The 19649-nt window shown below is 28.3% G+C and overlaps 4 long non-coding RNA genes across 7 annotated transcripts; all 4 read right to left on the minus strand.

The window, feature by feature from the left end:
* Positions 1-754: 754 nt before the first annotated feature.
* LOC143049026 (uncharacterized) lies at positions 755-1514 on the minus strand. Its single transcript, XR_012970005.1, has 3 exons — positions 1420-1514; positions 1084-1151; positions 755-816 (listed from the first exon to the last, which is right to left on the minus strand). It is a non-coding gene; the product is annotated as an uncharacterized LOC143049026 (long non-coding RNA).
* A 2542-nt stretch (positions 1515-4056) lies between these two features.
* LOC143049028 (uncharacterized) lies at positions 4057-4816 on the minus strand. Its single transcript, XR_012970007.1, has 3 exons — positions 4722-4816; positions 4386-4453; positions 4057-4118 (listed from the first exon to the last, which is right to left on the minus strand). It is a non-coding gene; the product is annotated as an uncharacterized LOC143049028 (long non-coding RNA).
* A 1561-nt stretch (positions 4817-6377) lies between these two features.
* Positions 6378-9185, minus strand: LOC143049027 (uncharacterized). The gene is made up of 4 exons (XR_012970006.1): positions 9091-9185; positions 8081-8148; positions 6733-6800; positions 6378-6464 (listed from the first exon to the last, which is right to left on the minus strand). It is a non-coding gene; the product is annotated as an uncharacterized LOC143049027 (long non-coding RNA).
* A 1589-nt stretch (positions 9186-10774) lies between these two features.
* LOC143049029 (uncharacterized) lies at positions 10775-19568 on the minus strand. Of its 4 annotated transcripts, XR_012970009.1 has the most exons (9): positions 14802-15041; positions 14468-14535; positions 13797-13864; positions 13461-13528; positions 13126-13193; positions 11782-11849; positions 11446-11513; positions 11111-11178; positions 10775-10842 (listed from the first exon to the last, which is right to left on the minus strand). It is a non-coding gene; the product is annotated as an uncharacterized LOC143049029 (long non-coding RNA). The 4 variants fall into 4 exon arrangements; XR_012970010.1 differs by lacking the exons at positions 14468-14535; positions 14802-15041 and adding an exon at positions 19499-19568; XR_012970008.1 differs by lacking the exon at positions 14802-15041 and having other exon boundaries at positions 14468-14542.
* Positions 19569-19649: the final 81 nt, after the last annotated feature.

The following is a 19649-nucleotide window of genomic DNA, read 5'->3' on the forward strand; positions in this document are numbered from 1 at the left end:
CAAATTTGTCATAAAATTCTAAGCTATTGTTACAGTAAAACATAGTTTCAAGTACAATTTTAATGAGCAAATACTAACATGTGACTCATCCTGGTGCGTTATCTTCCATGAAATCCCTCTCGTTGGAGTGGAACATATATGGGTATCTGTAACAAAAGGAAATTATAAATTAGTATCAGCTTTAAAATGGGGAATATTTTTTGGCTATTGAAATTAATGTGATGGGTTTTATGTCAAATTTTAAATCAGCGACACTTAATTTACAATTACTATCAATTCTAATTAAAAAATGCAGCATTCCAATCCAAATTTTAATAAAAGAAATTGATTTAAGACCAAATTTGTCATAAAATTCTAAGCTATTGTTACAGTAAAACATAGTTTCAAGTACAATTTTAATGAGCAAATACTAACATGTGACTCATCCTGGTGCATTATCTTCCATGAAATCCCTTTCGTTGGAGTGGAACATATATGGGTATCTGTAACAAAAGGAAATTATAAATTAGTATCAGCTTTAAAATGGGGAAATTTTTTGGCTATTGAAATTAATGTGATGTGTTTTATGTCAAATTTTAAATTAGCGACACTTAATTTACAATTACTATCAATTCTAATTAAAAAATGCCGCATTCGAATCAAAATTTTAATAAAAGAAATTGATTTAAGACCAAATTTGTCATAAAATTCTAAGCTATCGTTACAGTAAACATAGTTTCAAGTACAATTTTAATGAGCAAATACTCACATGTGACTCATCCTGGTGCTTTATCTTCCATGAAATCCCTCTCGTTGGAGTGGAACATATATGGGTATCTGTAACAAAAGGAAATTATAAATTAGTATCAGCTTTAAAATGGGGAATATTTTTTGGCTATTGAAATTAATGTGATGTGTTTTATGTCAAATTTTAAATCAGCGACACTTAATTTACAATTACTATCAATTCTAATTAAAAAATGCCGCATTCGAATCAAAATTTTAATAAAAGAAATTGATTTAAGACCAAATTTGTCATAAAATTCTAAGCTATCGTTACAGTAAACATAGTTTCAAGTACAATTTTAATGAGCAAATACTCACATGTGACTCATCCTGGTGCTTTATCTTCCATGAAATCCCTCTCGTTGGAGTGGAACATATATGGGTATCTGTAACAAAAGGAAATTATAAATTAGTATCAGCTTTAAAATGGGGAATATTTTTTGGCTATTGAAATTAATGTGATGTGTTTTATGTCAAATTTTAAATCAGCGACACTTAATTTACAATTACTATCAATTCTAATTAAAAAATGCAGCATTCGAATCCAAATTTTAATAAAAGAAATTGATTTAAGACCAAATTTGTCATAAAATTCTAAGCTATTGTTACAGTAAAACATAGTTTCAAGTACAATTTTAATGAGCAAATACTAACATGTGACTCATCCTGGTGCATTATCTTCCATGAAATCCCTCTCGTTGGAGTGGAACATATATGGGTATCTGTAACAAAAGGAAATTATAAATTAGTATCAGCTTTAAAATGGGGAATATTTTTTGGCTATTGAAATTAATGTGATGTGTTTTATGTCAAATTTTAAATCAGTGACACTTAATTTACAATTACTATCAATTCTAATTAAAAAATGTCGCAATCGAATCGAAATTTTAATAAAAGAAATTGATTTAAGACCAAATTTGTCATAAAATTCTAAGCTATTGTTACAGTAAAACATAGTTTCAAGTACAATTTTAATGAGCAAATACTAACATGTGACTCATCCTGGTGCGTCATCTTCCATGAAATCCCTCTTGTTGGAGTGGAACATATATGGGTATCTGTAACAAAAGGAAATTATAAATTAGTATCAGCTTTAAAATGGGGAATATTTTTTGGCTATTGAAATTAATGTGATGTGTTTTATGTCAAATTTTAAATCAGCGACACTTAATTTACAATTACTATCAATTCTAATTAAAAAATGCAGGATTCGAATCCAAATTTTAATAAAAGAAATTGATTTAAGACCAAATTTGTCATAAAATTCTAAGCTATTGTTACAGTAAAACATAGTTTCAAGTACAGTTTTAATGAGCAAATACTAACATGTGACTCATCCTGGTGCGTTATCTTCCATGAAATCCCTCTCGTTGGAGTGGAACATATATGGGTATCTGTAACAAAAGGAAATTATAAATTAGTATCAGCTTTAAAATGGGGAATATTTTTTGGCTATTGAAATTAATGTGATGGGTTTTATGTCAAATTTTAAATCAGTGACACTTAATTTACAATTACTATCAATTCTAATTAAAAAATGCAGCATTCGAATCCAAATTTTAATAAAAGAAATTGATTTAAGACCAAATTTGTCATAAAATTCTAAGCTATTGTTACAGTAAAACATAGTTTCAAGTACAATTTTAATGAGCAAATACTAACATGTGACTCATCCTGGTGCGTTATCTTCCATGAAATCCCTCTCGTTGGAGTGGAACATATATGGGTATCTGTAACAAAAGGAAATTATAAATTAGTATCAGCTTTAAAATGGGGAATATTTTTTGGCTATTGAAATTAATGTGATGTGTTTTATGTCAAATTTTAAATCAGCGACACTTAATTTACAATTACTATCAATTCTAATTAAAAAATGCCGCATTCGAATCGAAATTTTAATAAAAGAAATTGATTTAAGACCAAATTTGTCATAAAATTCTAAGCTATTGTTACAGTAAAACATAGTTTCAAGTACAATTTTAATGAGCAAATACTAACATGCGACTCATCCTGGTGCGTTATCTTCCATGAAATCCCTCTCGTTGGAGTGGAACATATATGGGTATCTGTAACAAAAGGAAATTATAAATTAGTATCAGCTTTAAAATGGGGAAGATTTTTTGGCTATTGAAATTAATGTGATGTGTTTTATGTCAAATTTTAAATCAGCGACACTTAATTTACAATTACTATCAATTCTAATTAAAAAATGCAGCACTCGAATCCAAATTTTAATAAAAGAAATTGATTTAAGACCAAATTTGTCATAAAATTCTAAGCTATTGTTACAGTAAAACATAGTTTCAAGTACAATTTTAATGAGCAAATACTAACATGCGACTCATCCTGGTGCGTTATCTTCCATGAAATCCCTCTCGTTGGAGTGGAACATATATGGGTATCTGTAACAAAAGGAAATTATAAATTAGTATCAGCTTTAAAATGGGGAAGATTTTTTGGCTATTGAAATTAATGTGATGTGTTTTATGTCAAATTTTAAATCAGCGACACTTAATTTACAATTACTATCAATTCTAATTAAAAAATGCAGCACTCGAATCCAAATTTTAATAAAAGAAATTGATTTAAGACCAAATTTGTCATAAAATTCTAAGCTATTGATACAGTAAAACATAGTTTCAAGTACAATTTTAATGAGCAAATACTAACATGTGACTCATCCTGGTGCGTTATCTTCCATGAAATTCCTCTTGTTGGAGTGGAACATATATGGGTATCTGTAACAAAAGGAAATTATAAATTAGTATCAGCTTTAAAATGGGGAAGATTTTTTGGCTATTGAAATTAATGTGATGTGTTTTATGTCAAATTTTAAATCAGCGACACTTAATTTACAATTACTATCAATTCTAATTAAAAAATGCCGCATTCGAATCGAAATTTTAATAAAAGAAATTGATTTAAGACCAAATTTGTCATAAAATTCTAAGCTATTGATACAGTAAAACATAGTTTCAAGTACAATTTTAATGAGCAAATACTAACATGTGACTCATCCTGGTGCGTTATCTTCCATGAAATCCCTCTCGTTGGAGTGGAACATATATGGGTATCTGTAACAAAAGGAAATTATAAATTAGTATCAGCTTTAAAATGGGAAATATTTTTTGGCTACTGAAATTAATGTGATGTGTTTTATGTCAAATTTTAAATCAGCGACACTTAATTTACAATTACTATCAATTCTAATTAAAAAATGCCGCATTCGAATCGAAATTTTAATAAAAGAAATTTCAAGTACAATTTTAATGAGCAAATACTAACATGTGACTCATCCTGGTGCGTTATCTTCCATGAAATCCCTCTTGTTGGAGTGGAACATATATGGGTATCTGTAACAAAAGGAAATTATAAATTAGTATCAGCTTTAAAATGGGGAATATTTTTTGGCTATTGAAATTAATGTGATGTGTTTTATGTCAAATTTTAAATCAGCGACACTTAATTTACAATTACTATCAATTCTAATTAAAAAATGCCGCATTCGAATCAAAATTTTAATAAAAGAAATTGATTTAAGACCAAATTTGTCATAAAATTCTAAGCTATCGTTACAGTAAACATAGTTTCAAGTACAATTTTAATGAGCAAATACTCACATGTGACTCATCCTGGTGCTTTATCTTCCATGAAATCCCTCTCGTTGGAGTGGAACATATATGGGTATCTGTAACAAAAGGAAATTATAAATTAGTATCAGCTTTAAAATGGGGAATATTTTTTGGCTATTGAAATTAATGTGATGTGTTTTATGTCAAATTTTAAATCAGCGACACTTAATTTACAATTACTATCAATTTTATTTAAAAAATGCAGCATTCGAATCCAAATTTTAATAAAAGAAATTGATTTAAGACCAAATTTGTCATAAAATTCTAAGCTATTGTTACAGTAAAACATAGTTTCAAGTACAATTTTAATGAGCAAATACTAACATGTGACTCATCCTGGTGCATTATCTTCCATGAAATCCCTCTCGTTGGAGTGGAACATATATGGGTATCTGTAACAAAAGGAAATTATAAATTAGTATCAGCTTTAAAATGGGGAATATTTTTTGGCTATTGAAATTAATGTGATGTGTTTTATGTCAAATTTTAAATTAGCGACACTTAATTTACAATTACTATCAATTCTAATTAAAAAATGCCGCATTCGAATCAAAATTTTAATAAAAGAAATTGATTTAAGACCAAATTTGTCATAAAATTCTAAGCTATCGTTACAGTAAACATAGTTTCAAGTACAATTTTAATGAGCAAATACTCACATGTGACTCATCCTGGTGCTTTATCTTCCATGAAATCCCTCTCGTTGGAGTGGAACATATATGGGTATCTGTAACAAAAGGAAATTATAAATTAGTATCAGCTTTAAAATGGGGAATATTTTTTGGCTATTGAAATTAATGTGATGTGTTTTATGTCAAATTTTAAATCAGCGACACTTAATTTACAATTACTATCAATTCTAATTAAAAAATGCCGCATTCGAATCAAAATTTTAATAAAAGAAATTGATTTAAGACCAAATTTGTCATAAAATTCTAAGCTATCGTTACAGTAAACATAGTTTCAAGTACAATTTTAATGAGCAAATACTCACATGTGACTCATCCTGGTGCTTTATCTTCCATGAAATCCCTCTCGTTGGAGTGGAACATATATGGGTATCTGTAACAAAAGGAAATTATAAATTAGTATCAGCTTTAAAATGGGGAATATTTTTTGGCTATTGAAATTAATGTGATGTGTTTTATGTCAAATTTTAAATCAGCGACACTTAATTTACAATTACTATCAATTCTAATTAAAAAATGCAGCATTCGAATCGAAATTTTAATAAAAGAAATTGATTTAAGACCAAATTTGTCATAAAATTCTAAGCTATTGTTACAGTAAAACATAGTTTCAAGTACAATTTTAATGAGCAAATACTAACATGTGACTCATCCTGGTGCATTATCTTCCATAAAATCCCTTTCGTTGGAGTGGAACATATATGGGTATCTGTAACAAAAGGAAATTATAAATTAGTATCAGCTTTAAAATGGGGAAATTTTTTGGCTATTGAAATTAATGTGATGTGTTCTATGTCAAATTTTAAATTAGCGACACTTAATTTACAATTACTATCAATTCTAATTAAAAAATGCCGCATTCGAATCAAAATTTTAATAAAAGAAATTGATTTAAGACCAAATTTGTCATAAAATTCTAAGCTATCGTTACAGTAAACATAGTTTCAAGTACAATTTTAATGAGCAAATACTCACATGTGACTCATCCTGGTGCTTTATCTTCCATGAAATCCCTCTCGTTGGAGTGGAACATATATGGGTATCTGTAACAAAAGGAAATTATAAATTAGTATCAGCTTTAAAATGGGGAATATTTTTTGGCTATTGAAATTAATGTGATGTGTTTTATGTCAAATTTTAAATCAGCGACACTTAATTTACAATTACTATCAATTCTAATTAAAAAATGCCGCATTCGAATCAAAATTTTAATAAAAGAAATTGATTTAAGACCAAATTTGTCATAAAATTCTAAGCTATCGTTACAGTAAACATAGTTTCAAGTACAATTTTAATGAGCAAATACTCACATGTGACTCATCCTGGTGCTTTATCTTCCATGAAATCCCTCTCGTTGGAGTGGAACATATATGGGTATCTGTAACAAAAGGAAATTATAAATTAGTATCAGCTTTAAAATGGGGAATATTTTTTGGCTATTGAAATTAATGTGATGTGTTTTATGTCAAATTTTAAATCAGCGACACTTAATTTACAATTACTATCAATTCTAATTAAAAAATGCAGCATTCGAATCCAAATTTTAATAAAAGAAATTGATTTAAGACCAAATTTGTCATAAAATTCTAAGCTATTGTTACAGTAAAACATAGTTTCAAGTACAATTTTAATGAGCAAATACTAACATGTGACTCATCCTGGTGCATTATCTTCCATGAAATCCCTCTCGTTGGAGTGGAACATATATGGGTATCTGTAACAAAAGGAAATTATAAATTAGTATCGGCTTTAAAATGGGGAATATTTTTTGGCTATTGAAATTAATGTGATGTGTTTTATGTCAAATTTGAAATCAGCAACACTTAATTTACAATTACTATCAATTCTAATTAAAAAATGCCGCATTCGAATCGAAATTTTAATAAAAGAAATTGATTTAAGACCAAATTTGTCATAAAATTCTAAGCTATCGCTACAGTAAAACATAGTTTCAAGTACAATTTTAATGAGCAAATACTTACATGTGACTCATCCTGGTGCGTTATCTTCCATGAAATCCCTCTCGTTGGAGTGGAACATATATGGGTATCTGTAACAAAAGGAAATTATAAATTAGTATCAGCTTTAAAATGGGGAATATTTTTTGGCTATTGAAATTAATGTGATGTGTTTTATGTCAAATTTTAAATCAGCGACACTTAATTTACAATTACTGTCAATTCTAATTAAAAAATGCCGCATTCGAATCGAAATTTATATATAAAAGAAATTGATTTAAGACCAAATTTGTCATAAAATTCTAAGCTATTGTTACAGTAAAACATAGTTTCAAATACAATTTTAATGAGCAAATACTAACATGTGACTCATCCTGGTGCGTTATCTTCCATGAAATCCCTCTCGTTGGAGTGGAACATATATGGGTATCTGTAACAAAAGGAAATTATAAATTAGTATCAGCTTTAAAATGGGGAATATTTTTTGGCTATTGAAATTAATGTGATGTGTTTTATGTCAAATTTTAAATCAGCGACACTTAATTTACAATTACTATCAATTCTAATTAAAACATGCAGCATTCGAATCCAAATTTATATATAAAAGAAATTGATTTAAGACCAAATTTGTCATAAAATTCTAAGCTATTGTTACAGTAAAACATAGTTTCAAGTACAATTTTAATGAGCAAATACTAACATGTGACTCATCCTGGTGCGTTATCTTCCATGAAATCCCTCTCGTTGGAGTGGAACATATATGGGTATCTGTAACAAAAGGAAATTATAAATTAGTATCAGCTTTAAAATGGGGAATATTTTTTGGCTATTGAAATTAATGTGATGTGTTTTATGTCAAATTTTAAATCAGCGACACTTAATTTACAATTACTATCAATTCTAATTAAAAAATGCAGCATTCGAATCCAAATTTTAATAAAAGAAATTGATTTAAGACCAAATTTGTCATAAAATTCTAAGCTATTGTTACAGTAAAACATAGTTTCAAGTACAATTTAAATGAGCAAATACTAACATGTGACTCATCCTGGTGCATTATCTTCCATGAAATCCCTCTCGTTGGAGTGGAACATATATGGGTATCTGTAACAAAAGGAAATTATAAATTAGTATCGGCTTTAAAATGGGGAATATTTTTTGGCTATTGAAATTAATGTGATGTGTTTTATGTCAAATTTGAAATCAGCAACACTTAATTTACAATTACTATCAATTCTAATTAAAAAATGCCGCATTCGAATCGAAATTTTAATAAAAGAAATTGATTTAAGACCAAATTTGTCATAAAATTCTAAGCTATCGCTACAGTAAAACATAGTTTCAAGTACAATTTTAATGAGCAAATACTTACATGTGACTCATCCTGGTGCGTTATCTTCCATGAAATCCCTCTCGTTGGAGTGGAACATATATGGGTATCTGCAACAAAAGGAAATTATAAGTTAGTATCGGCTTTAAAATGGGGAATATTTTTTGGCTATTGAAATTAATGTGATGTGTTTTATGTCAAATTTGAAATCAGCGACACTTAATTTACAATTACTATCAATTCTAATTAAAAAATGCAGCATTCGAATCGAAATTTATATATAAAAGAAATTGATTTAAGACCAAATTTGTCATAAAATTCTAAGCTATTGTTACAGTAAAACATAGTTTCAAATACAATTTTAATGAGCAAATACTAACATGTGACTCATCCTGGTGCGTTATCTTCCATGAAATCCTTCTCGTTGGAGTGGAACATATATGGGTATCTGTAACAAAAGGAAATTATAAATTAGTATCGGCTTTAAAATGGGGAATATTTTTTGGCTATTGAAATTAATGTGATGTGTTTTATGTCAAATTTGAAATCAGCAACACTTAATTTACAATTACTATCAATTCTAATTAAAAAATGCCGCATTCGAATCGAAATTTTAATCAAAGAAATTGATTTAAGACCAAATTTGTCATAAAATTCTAAGCTATTGTTACAGTAAAACATAGTTTCAAGTACAATTTTAATGAGCAAATACTAACATGTGACTCATCCTGGTGTGTTATCTTCCATGAAATCCCTCTCGTTGGAGTGGAACATATATGGGTATCTGTAACAAAAGGAAATTATAAATTAGTATCAGCTTTAAAATGGGGAATATTTTTTGGCTATTGAAATTAATGTGATGTGTTTTATGTCAAATTTTAAATTAGCGACACTTAATTTACAATTACTATCAATTCTAATTAAAAAATGCCGCATTCGAATCAAAATTTTAATAAAAGAAATTGATTGAAGACCAAATTTGTCATAAAATTCTAAGCTATCGTTACAGTAAACATAGTTTCAAGTACAATTTTAATGAGCAAATACTCACATGTGACTCATCCTGGTGCTTTATCTTCCATGAAATCCCTCTCGTTGGAGTGGAACATATATGGGTATCTGTAACAAAAGGAAATTATAAATTAGTATCAGCTTTAAAATGGGGAATATTTTTTGGCTATTGAAATTAATGTGATGAGTTTTATGTCAAATTTTAAATTAGCGACACTTAATTTACAATTACTATCAATTCTAATTAAAAAATATCGCATTCAAATCGAAATTTTAATAAAAGAAATTGATTTAAGACCAAATTTGTCATAAAATTCTAAGCTATTGTTACAGTAAAACATAGTTACAAGTACAATTTTAATGAGCAAATACTAACATGTGACTCATCCTGGTGCGTTATCTTCCATGAAATCCCTCTCGTTGGAGTGGAACATATATGGGTATCTGTAACAAAAGGAAATTATAAATTAGTATCAGCTTTAAAATGGGGAATATTTTTTGGCTATTGAAATTAATGTGATGTGTTTTATGTCAAATTTTAAATTAGCGACACTTAATTTACAATTACTATCAATTCTAATTAAAAAATGCCGCATTCGAATCAAAATTTTAATAAAAGAAATTGATTTAAGACCAAATTTGTCATAAAATTCTAAGCTATCGTTACAGTAAACATAGTTTCAAGTACAATTTTAATGAGCAAATACTCACATGTGAATCATCCTGGTGCTTTATCTTCCATGAAATCCCTCTCGTTGGAGTGGAACATATATGGGTATCTGTAACAAAAGGAAATTATAAATTAGTATCGGCTTTAAAATGGGGAATATTTTTTGGCTATTGAAATTAATGTGATGTGTTTTATGTCAAATTTGAAATCAGCAACACTTAATTTACAATTACTATCAATTCTAATTAAAAAATGCCACATTCGAATCGAAATTTTAATAAAAGAAATTGATCGATTTAAGACCAAATTTGTCATAAAATTCTAAGCTATTGTTACAGTAAAACATAGTTTCAAGTACAATTTTAATGAGCAAATACTAACATGTGACTCATCCTGGTGCGTTATCTTCCATGAAATCCCTCTCGTTGGAGTGGAACATATATGGGTATCTGTAACAAAAGGAAATTATAAATTAGTATCGGCTTTAAAATGGGGAATATTTTTTGGCTATTGAAATTAATGTGATGTGTTTTATGTCAAATTTGAAATCAGCGACACTTAATTTACAATTACTATCAATTCTAATTAAAAAATGCAGCATTCGAATCGAAATTTATATATAAAAGAAATTGATTTAAGACCAAATTTGTCATAAAATTCTAAGCTATTGTTACAGTAAAACATAGTTTCAAATACAATTTTAATGAGAAAATACTAACATGTGACTCATCCTGGTGCGTTATCTTCCATGAAATCCTTCTCGTTGGAGTGGAACATATATGGGTATCTGTAACAAAAGGAAATTATAAATTAGTATCGGCTTTAAAATGAGGAATATTTTTTGGCTATTGAAATTAATGTGATGTGTTTTATGTCAAATTTGAAATCAGCAACACTTAATTTACAATTACTATCAATTCTAATTAAAAAATGCCGCATTCGAATCGAAATTTTAATCAAAGAAATTGATTTAAGACCAAATTTGTCATAAAATTCTAAGCTATTGTTACAGTAAAACATAGTTTCAAGTACAATTTTAATGAGCAAATACTAACATGTGACTCATCCTGGTGTGTTATCTTCCATGAAATCCCTCTCGTTGGAGTGGAACATATATGGGTATCTGTAACAAAAGGAAATTATAAATTAGTATCAGCTTTAAAATGGGGAATATTTTTTGGCTATTGAAATTAATGTGATGTGTTTTATGTCAAATTTTAAATTAGCGACACTTAATTTACAATTACTATCAATTCTAATTAAAAAATGCCGCATTCGAATCAAAATTTTAATAAAAGAAATTGATTTAAGACCAAATTTGTCATAAAATTCTAAGCTATCGTTACAGTAAACATAGTTTCAAGTACAATTTTAATGAGCAAATACTCACATGTGACTCATCCTGGTGCTTTATCTTCCATGAAATCCCTCTCGTTGGAGTGGAACATATATGGGTATCTGTAACAAAAGGAAATTATAAATTAGTATCAGCTTTAAAATGGGGAATATTTTTTGGCTATTGAAATTAATGTGATGTGTTTTATGTCAAATTTTAAATCAGCGACACTTAATTTACAATTACTATCAATTCTAATTAAAAAATGCAGCATTCGAATCCAAATTTTAATAAAAGAAATTGATTTAAGACCAAATTTGTCATAAAATTCTAAGCTATTGTTACAGTAAAACATAGTTTCAAGTACAATTTTAATGAGCAAATACTAACATGTGACTCATCCTGGTGCATTATCTTCCATGAAATCCCTCTCGTTGGAGTGGAACATATATGGGTATCTGTAACAAAAGGAAATTATAAATTAGTATCAGCTTTAAAATGGGGAATATTTTTTGGCTATTGAAATTAATGTGATGTGTTTTATGTCAAATTTTAAATTAGCGACACTTAATTTACAATTACTATCAATTCTAATTAAAAAATGTCGCACTCAAATCGAAATTTTAATAAAAGAAATTGATTTAAGACCAAATTTGTCATAAAATTCTAAGCTATTGTTACAGTAAAACATAGTTTCAAGTACAATTTTAATGAGCAAATACTAACATGTGACTCATCCTGGTGCGTTATCTTCCATGAAATCCCTCTCGTTGGAGTGGAACATATATGGGTATCTGTAACAAAAGGAAATTATAAATTAGTATCAGCTTTAAAATGGGGAATATTTTTTGGCTATTGAAATTAATGTGATGTGTTTTATGTCAAATTTTAAATCAGCGACACTTAATTTACAATTACTATCAATTCTAATTAAAAAATGCCGCATTCGAATCAAAATTTTAATAAAAGAAATTGATTTAAGACCAAATTTGTCATAAAATTCTAAGCTATCGTTACAGTAAACATAGTTTCAAGTACAATTTTAATGAGCAAATACTCACATGTGACTCATCCTGGTGCTTTATCTTCCATGAAATCCCTCTCGTTGGAGTGGAACATATATGGGTATCTGTAACAAAAGGAAATTATAAATTAGTATCAGCTTTAAAATGGGAATATTTTTTGGCTATTGAAATTAATGTGATGTGTTTTATGTCAAATTTTAAATCAGCGACACTTAATTTACAATTACTATCAATTCTAATTAAAAAATGCAGCATTCGAATCGAAATTTATATATAAAAGAAATTGATTTAAGACCAAATTTGTCATAAAATTCTAAGCTATTGTTACAGTAAAACATAGTTTCAAATACAATTTTAATGAGAAAATACTAACATGTGACTCATCCTGGTGCGTTATCTTCCATGAAATCCTTCTCGTTGGAGTGGAACATATATGGGTATCTGTAACAAAAGGAAATTATAAATTAGTATCGGCTTTAAAATGAGGAATATTTTTTGGCTATTGAAATTAATGTGATGTGTTTTATGTCAAATTTGAAATCAGCAACACTTAATTTACAATTACTATCAATTCTAATTAAAAAATGCCGCATTCGAATCGAAATTTTAATCAAAGAAATTGATTTAAGACCAAATTTGTCATAAAATTCTAAGCTATTGTTACAGTAAAACATAGTTTCAAGTACAATTTTAATGAGCAAATACTAACATGTGACTCATCCTGGTGTGTTATCTTCCATGAAATCCCTCTCGTTGGAGTGGAACATATATGGGTATCTGTAACAAAAGGAAATTATAAATTAGTATCAGCTTTAAAATGGGGAATATTTTTTGGCTATTGAAATTAATGTGATGTGTTTTATGTCAAATTTTAAATTAGCGACACTTAATTTACAATTACTATCAATTCTAATTAAAAAATGCCGCATTCGAATCAAAATTTTAATAAAAGAAATTGATTTAAGACCAAATTTGTCATAAAATTCTAAGCTATCGTTACAGTAAACATAGTTTCAAGTACAATTTTAATGAGCAAATACTCACATGTGACTCATCCTGGTGCTTTATCTTCCATGAAATCCCTCTCGTTGGAGTGGAACATATATGGGTATCTGTAACAAAAGGAAATTATAAATTAGTATCAGCTTTAAAATGGGGAATATTTTTTGGCTATTGAAATTAATGTGATGTGTTTTATGTCAAATTTTAAATCAGCGACACTTAATTTACAATTACTATCAATTCTAATTAAAAAATGCAGCATTCGAATCCAAATTTTAATAAAAGAAATTGATTTAAGACCAAATTTGTCATAAAATTCTAAGCTATTGTTACAGTAAAACATAGTTTCAAGTACAATTTTAATGAGCAAATACTAACATGTGACTCATCCTGGTGCATTATCTTCCATGAAATCCCTCTCGTTGGAGTGGAACATATATGGGTATCTGTAACAAAAGGAAATTATAAATTAGTATCAGCTTTAAAATGGGGAATATTTTTTGGCTATTGAAATTAATGTGATGTGTTTTATGTCAAATTTTAAATTAGCGACACTTAATTTACAATTACTATCAATTCTAATTAAAAAATGTCGCACTCAAATCGAAATTTTAATAAAAGAAATTGATTTAAGACCAAATTTGTCATAAAATTCTAAGCTATTGTTACAGTAAAACATAGTTTCAAGTACAATTTTAATGAGCAAATACTAACATGTGACTCATCCTGGTGCGTTATCTTCCATGAAATCCCTCTCGTTGGAGTGGAACATATATGGGTATCTGTAACAAAAGGAAATTATAAATTAGTATCAGCTTTAAAATGGGGAATATTTTTTGGCTATTGAAATTAATGTGATGTGTTTTATGTCAAATTTTAAATCAGCGACACTTAATTTACAATTACTATCAATTCTAATTAAAAAATGCCGCATTCGAATCAAAATTTTAATAAAAGAAATTGATTTAAGACCAAATTTGTCATAAAATTCTAAGCTATCGTTACAGTAAACATAGTTTCAAGTACAATTTTAATGAGCAAATACTCACATGTGACTCATCCTGGTGCTTTATCTTCCATGAAATCCCTCTCGTTGGAGTGGAACATATATGGGTATCTGTAACAAAAGGAAATTATAAATTAGTATCAGCTTTAAAATGGGAATATTTTTTGGCTATTGAAATTAATGTGATGTGTTTTATGTCAAATTTTAAATCAGCGACACTTAATTTACAATTACTATCAATTCTAATTAAAAAATGCAGCATTCGAATCCAAATTTTAATAAAAGAAATTGATTTAAGACCAAATTTGTCATAAAATTCTAAGCTATCCTTACAGTAAACATAGTTTCAAGTACAATTTTAATGAGCAAATACTCACATGTGACTCATCCTGGTGCTTTATCTTCCATGAAATCCCTCTCGTTGGAGTGGAACATATATGGGTATCTGTAACAAAAGGAAATTATAAATTAGTATCAGCTTTAAAATGGGGAATATTTTTTGGCTATTGAAATTAATGTGATGTGTTTTATGTCAAATTTTAAATCAGCGACACTTAATTTACAATTACTATCAATTCTAATTAAAAAATGCCGCATTCGAATCGAAATTTTAATAAAAGAAATTGATTTAAGACCAAATTTGTCATTTTGTTTATTTTCTTTGGTTACATCTTCTGACATCAGACTCGGACTTCTCTTGAACTGAATTTTAATGTGCGTATTGTTATGCGTTTACTTTAGTACATTGGTTAGAGGTATAGGGGGAGGGTTGAGATCTCACAAACATGTTTAACCCCGCCGCATTTTGCGCCTGTCCCAAGTCAGGAGCCTCTGGCCTTTGTTAGTCTTGTATTATTTTAATTTTAGTTTCTTGTGTACAATTTGGAAATTAGTATGGCGTTCATTATCACTGGACTAGTATATATTTGTTTAGGGGCCAGCTGAAGGACGCCTCCGGGTGCAGGAATTTCTCGCTACATTGAAGACCTGTTGGTGACCCTCTGCTGTTGTTTTTTATTTGGTCGGGTTGTTGTCTCTTTGACACATTCCCCATTTCCATTCTCAATTTTATCAAATACAATTTTAATGAGCAAATACTAACATGTGACTCATCCTGGTGCGTTATCTTCCATGAAATCCCTCTCGTTGGAGTGGAACATATATGGGTATCTGTAACAAAAGGAAATTATAAATTAGTATCAGCTTTAAAATGGGGAATATTTTTTGGCTATTGAAATTAATGTGATGTGTTTTATGTCAAATTTTAAATCAGCGACACTTAATTTACAATTACTATCAATTCTAATTAAAAAATGCCGCATTCGAATCGAAATTTTAATAAAAGAAATTGATTTAAGACAAAATTTGTCATAAAATTCTAAGCTATTGTTACAGTAAAACATAGTTTCAAGTACAATTTTAATGAGCAAATACTAACATGTGACTCATCCTGGTGCGTTATCTTCCATGAAATCCCTCTCGTTGGAGTGGAACATATATGGGTATCTGTAACAAAAGGAAATTATAAATTAGTTTCAGCTTTCAAATGGGGAATATTTTTTTACTATTAAAATTAATGTGATGTGTTTTATGTCAAATTTTAAATCAGCTCAGCGACACTTAATTTACAATTACTATCAATTCTAATTAAAAAATGCCGCATTCGAATCGAAATTTATATATAAAAGAAATTGATTTAAGACCAAATTTGTCATAAAATTCTAAGCTATTGTTACAGTAAAACATAGTTTCAAATACAATTTTAATGAGCAAATACTAACATGTGACTCATCCTGGTGCGTTATCTTCCATGAAATCCCTCTCGTTGGAGTGGAACATATATGGGTATCTGTAACAAAAGGAAATTATAAATTAGTATCAGCTTTAAAATGGGGAATATTTTTTGGCTATTGAAATTAATGTGATGTGTTTTATGTCAAATTTTAAATCAGTGACACTTAATTTACAATTACTATCAATTCTAATTAAAAAATGTCGCATTTGAATCGAAATTTTAATAAAAGAAATTGATTTAAGACCAAATTTGTCATAAAATTCTAAGCTATTGTTACAGTAAAACATAGTTTCAAATACAATTTTAATGAGCAAATACTAACATGTGACTCATCCTGGTGCGTTATCTTCCATGAAATCCCTCTCGTTGGAGTGGAACATATATGGGTATCTGTAACAAAAGGAAATTATAAATTAGTATCAGCTTTAAAATGGGGAATATTTTTTGGCTATTGAAATTAATGTGATGTGTTTTATGTCAAATTTTAAATCAGCAACACTTAATTTACAATTACTATCAATTCTAATTAAAAAATGCCGCATTCGAATCGAAATTTTAATAAAAGAAATTGATTTAAGACCAAATTTGTCATAAAATTCTAAGCTATTGTTACAGTAAAACATAGTTTCAAGTACAATTTTAATGAGCAAATACTAACATGTGACTCATCCTGGTGCGTTATCTTCCATGAAATCCCTCTCGTTGGAGTGGAACATATATGGGTATCTGTAACAAAAGGAAATTATAAATTAGTATCAGCTTTAAAATGGGGAATATTTTTTGGCTATTGAAATTAATGTGATGTGTTTTATGTCAAATTTTAAATCAGCGACACTTAATTTACAATTACTATCAATTCTAATTAAAAAATGCCGCATTCGAATCGAAATTTTAATAAAAGAAATTGATTTAAAACCAAATTTGTCATAAAATTCTAAGCTATTGTTACAGTAAAACATAGTTTCAAGTACAATTTTAATGAGCAAATACTAACATGTGACTCATCCTGGTGCGTTATCTTCCATGAAATCCCTCTCGTTGGAGTGGAACATATATGGGTATCTGTAACAAAAGGAAATTATAAATTAGTTTCAGCTTCAAAATGGGGAAAATTTTTTTACTATTAAAATTAATGTGATGTGTTTTATGTCAAATTTTAAATCAGCGACACTTAATTTACAATTACTATCAATTCTAATTAAAAAATGCAGCATTCGAATCGAAATTTTAATAAAAGAAATTGATTTAAGACCAAATTTGTCATAAAATTCTAAGCTATTGTTACAGTAAAACATAGTTTCAAGTACAATTTTAATGAGCAAATACTAACAAGTGACTCATCCTGGTGCGTTATCTTCCATGAAATCCCTCTCGTTGGAGTGGAACATATATGGGTATCTGTAACAAAAGGAAATTATAAATTAGTATCAGCTTTAAAATGGGGAATATTTTTTTACTATTAAAATTAATGTGATGTGTTTTATGTCAAATTTTAAATCAGCGACACTTAATTTACAATTACTATCAATTCTAATTAAAAAATGCCGCATTCGAATCGAAATTTTAATAAAAGAAATTGATTTAAGACCAAATTTGTCATAAAATTCTAAGCTATTGTTACAGTAAAACATAGTTTCAAGTACAATTTTTATGAGCAAATACTAACATGTGACTCATCCTGGTGCGTTATCTGCCATGAAATCCCTCTCGTTGGAGTGGAACATATATGGGTATCTGTAACAAAAGAAAATTATAAATTAGTATCAGCTTTAATCAACACTTAATTTACAATTACGATCAATACTAATTAAAAAATGCCGCATTCGAATCGAAATTTTAATAAAAGAAATTGATTTAAGACCAAATTTGTCATAAAATTCTAAGCTATTGTTACAGTAAAACATAGTTTCAAGTACAATTTTAATGAGCAAATACTAACATGTGACTCATTCTGGTGTGTTATCTTCCATGAAATCCCTCTCGTTGGAGTGGAACATATATGGGTATCTGTAACAAAAGGAAATTATAAATTAGTATCAGCTTTAAAATGGGGAATATTTTTGGCTATTGAAATTAATGTGATGTGTTTTATGTCAAATTTTAAATCAGCGACACTTATTTACAATTACTATCAATTCTAATTAAAAAATGCCGCATTCGAATCGAAATTTTAATAAAAAAAATTGATTTAAGACCAAATTTGTCATAAAATTCTTAGCTATTGTTACAGTAAAACATAGTTTCAAGTACAATTTTAATGAGCAAATACTAACATGTGACTCATCCTGGTGCGTTATCTTCCATGAAATCCCTCTCGTTGGAGTGGAACATATATGGGTATCTGTAACAAAAGAAAATTATAAATTAGTATCAGCTTTAAAATGGGAAATATTTTTTAGCTATTGAAATTAATGTGATGTGTTTTATGTCAAATTTTAAATCAGCAACACTTAATTTACAATTACGATCAATACTAATTAAAAAATGCCGCATTCGAATCGAAATTTTAATAAAAGAAATTGATTTAAACAAATTTGTCATAAAATTCTAAGCTATTGTTACAGTAAAACATAGTTTCGAGTACAATTTTAATGAGCAAATACTAACATGTGACTCATCCTGGTGCGTTATCTTCCATGAAATCCCTCTCGTTGGAGTGGAACATATATGGGTATCTGTAACAAAAGGAAATTATAAATTAGTATCAGCTTTAAAATGGGGAATATTTTTTGGCTATTGAAATTAATGTGATGTGTTTTATGTCAAATTTTAAATCAGCGACACTTAATTTACAATTACTATCAATTCTAATTAAAAAATGCCGCATTCAAATCGAAATTTTAATAAAAGAAATTGATTTAAGACCAAATTTGTCATAAAATTCTAAGCTATTGTTACACTAAAACATAGTTTCAAGTACAATTTTAATGAGCAAATACTAACATGTGACTCATCCTGGTGCGTTATCTTCCATGAAATCCCTCTCGTTGGAGTGGAACATATATGGGTATCTGTAACAAAAGGAAATTATAAATTAGTATCAGCTTTAAAATGGGGAATATTTTTTGGCTATTGAAATTAATGTGATGTGTTTTATGTCAAATTTTAAATCAGCGACACTTAATTTACAATTACTATCAATTCTAATTAAAAAATGCCGCATTAGAATCGAAATTTTAATAAAAGAAATTGATTTAAGACCAAATTTGTCATAAAATTCTAAGCTATTGTTACAGTAAAACATAGTTTCAAGTACAATTTTAATGAGCAAATACTAACATGTGACTCATCCTGGTGTGTTATCTTCCATGAAATCCCTCTCGTTGGAGTGGAACATATATGGGTATCTGTAACAAAAGGAAATTATAAATTAGTATCAGCTTTAAAATGGGGAATATTTTTGGCTATTGAAATTAATGTGATGTGTTTT

The sequence above is a fragment of the Mytilus galloprovincialis genome, chromosome 10, assembly GCF_965363235.1.
Source record: "Mytilus galloprovincialis chromosome 10, xbMytGall1.hap1.1, whole genome shotgun sequence".
NCBI lineage: Eukaryota > Metazoa > Mollusca > Bivalvia > Mytilida > Mytilidae > Mytilus > Mytilus galloprovincialis.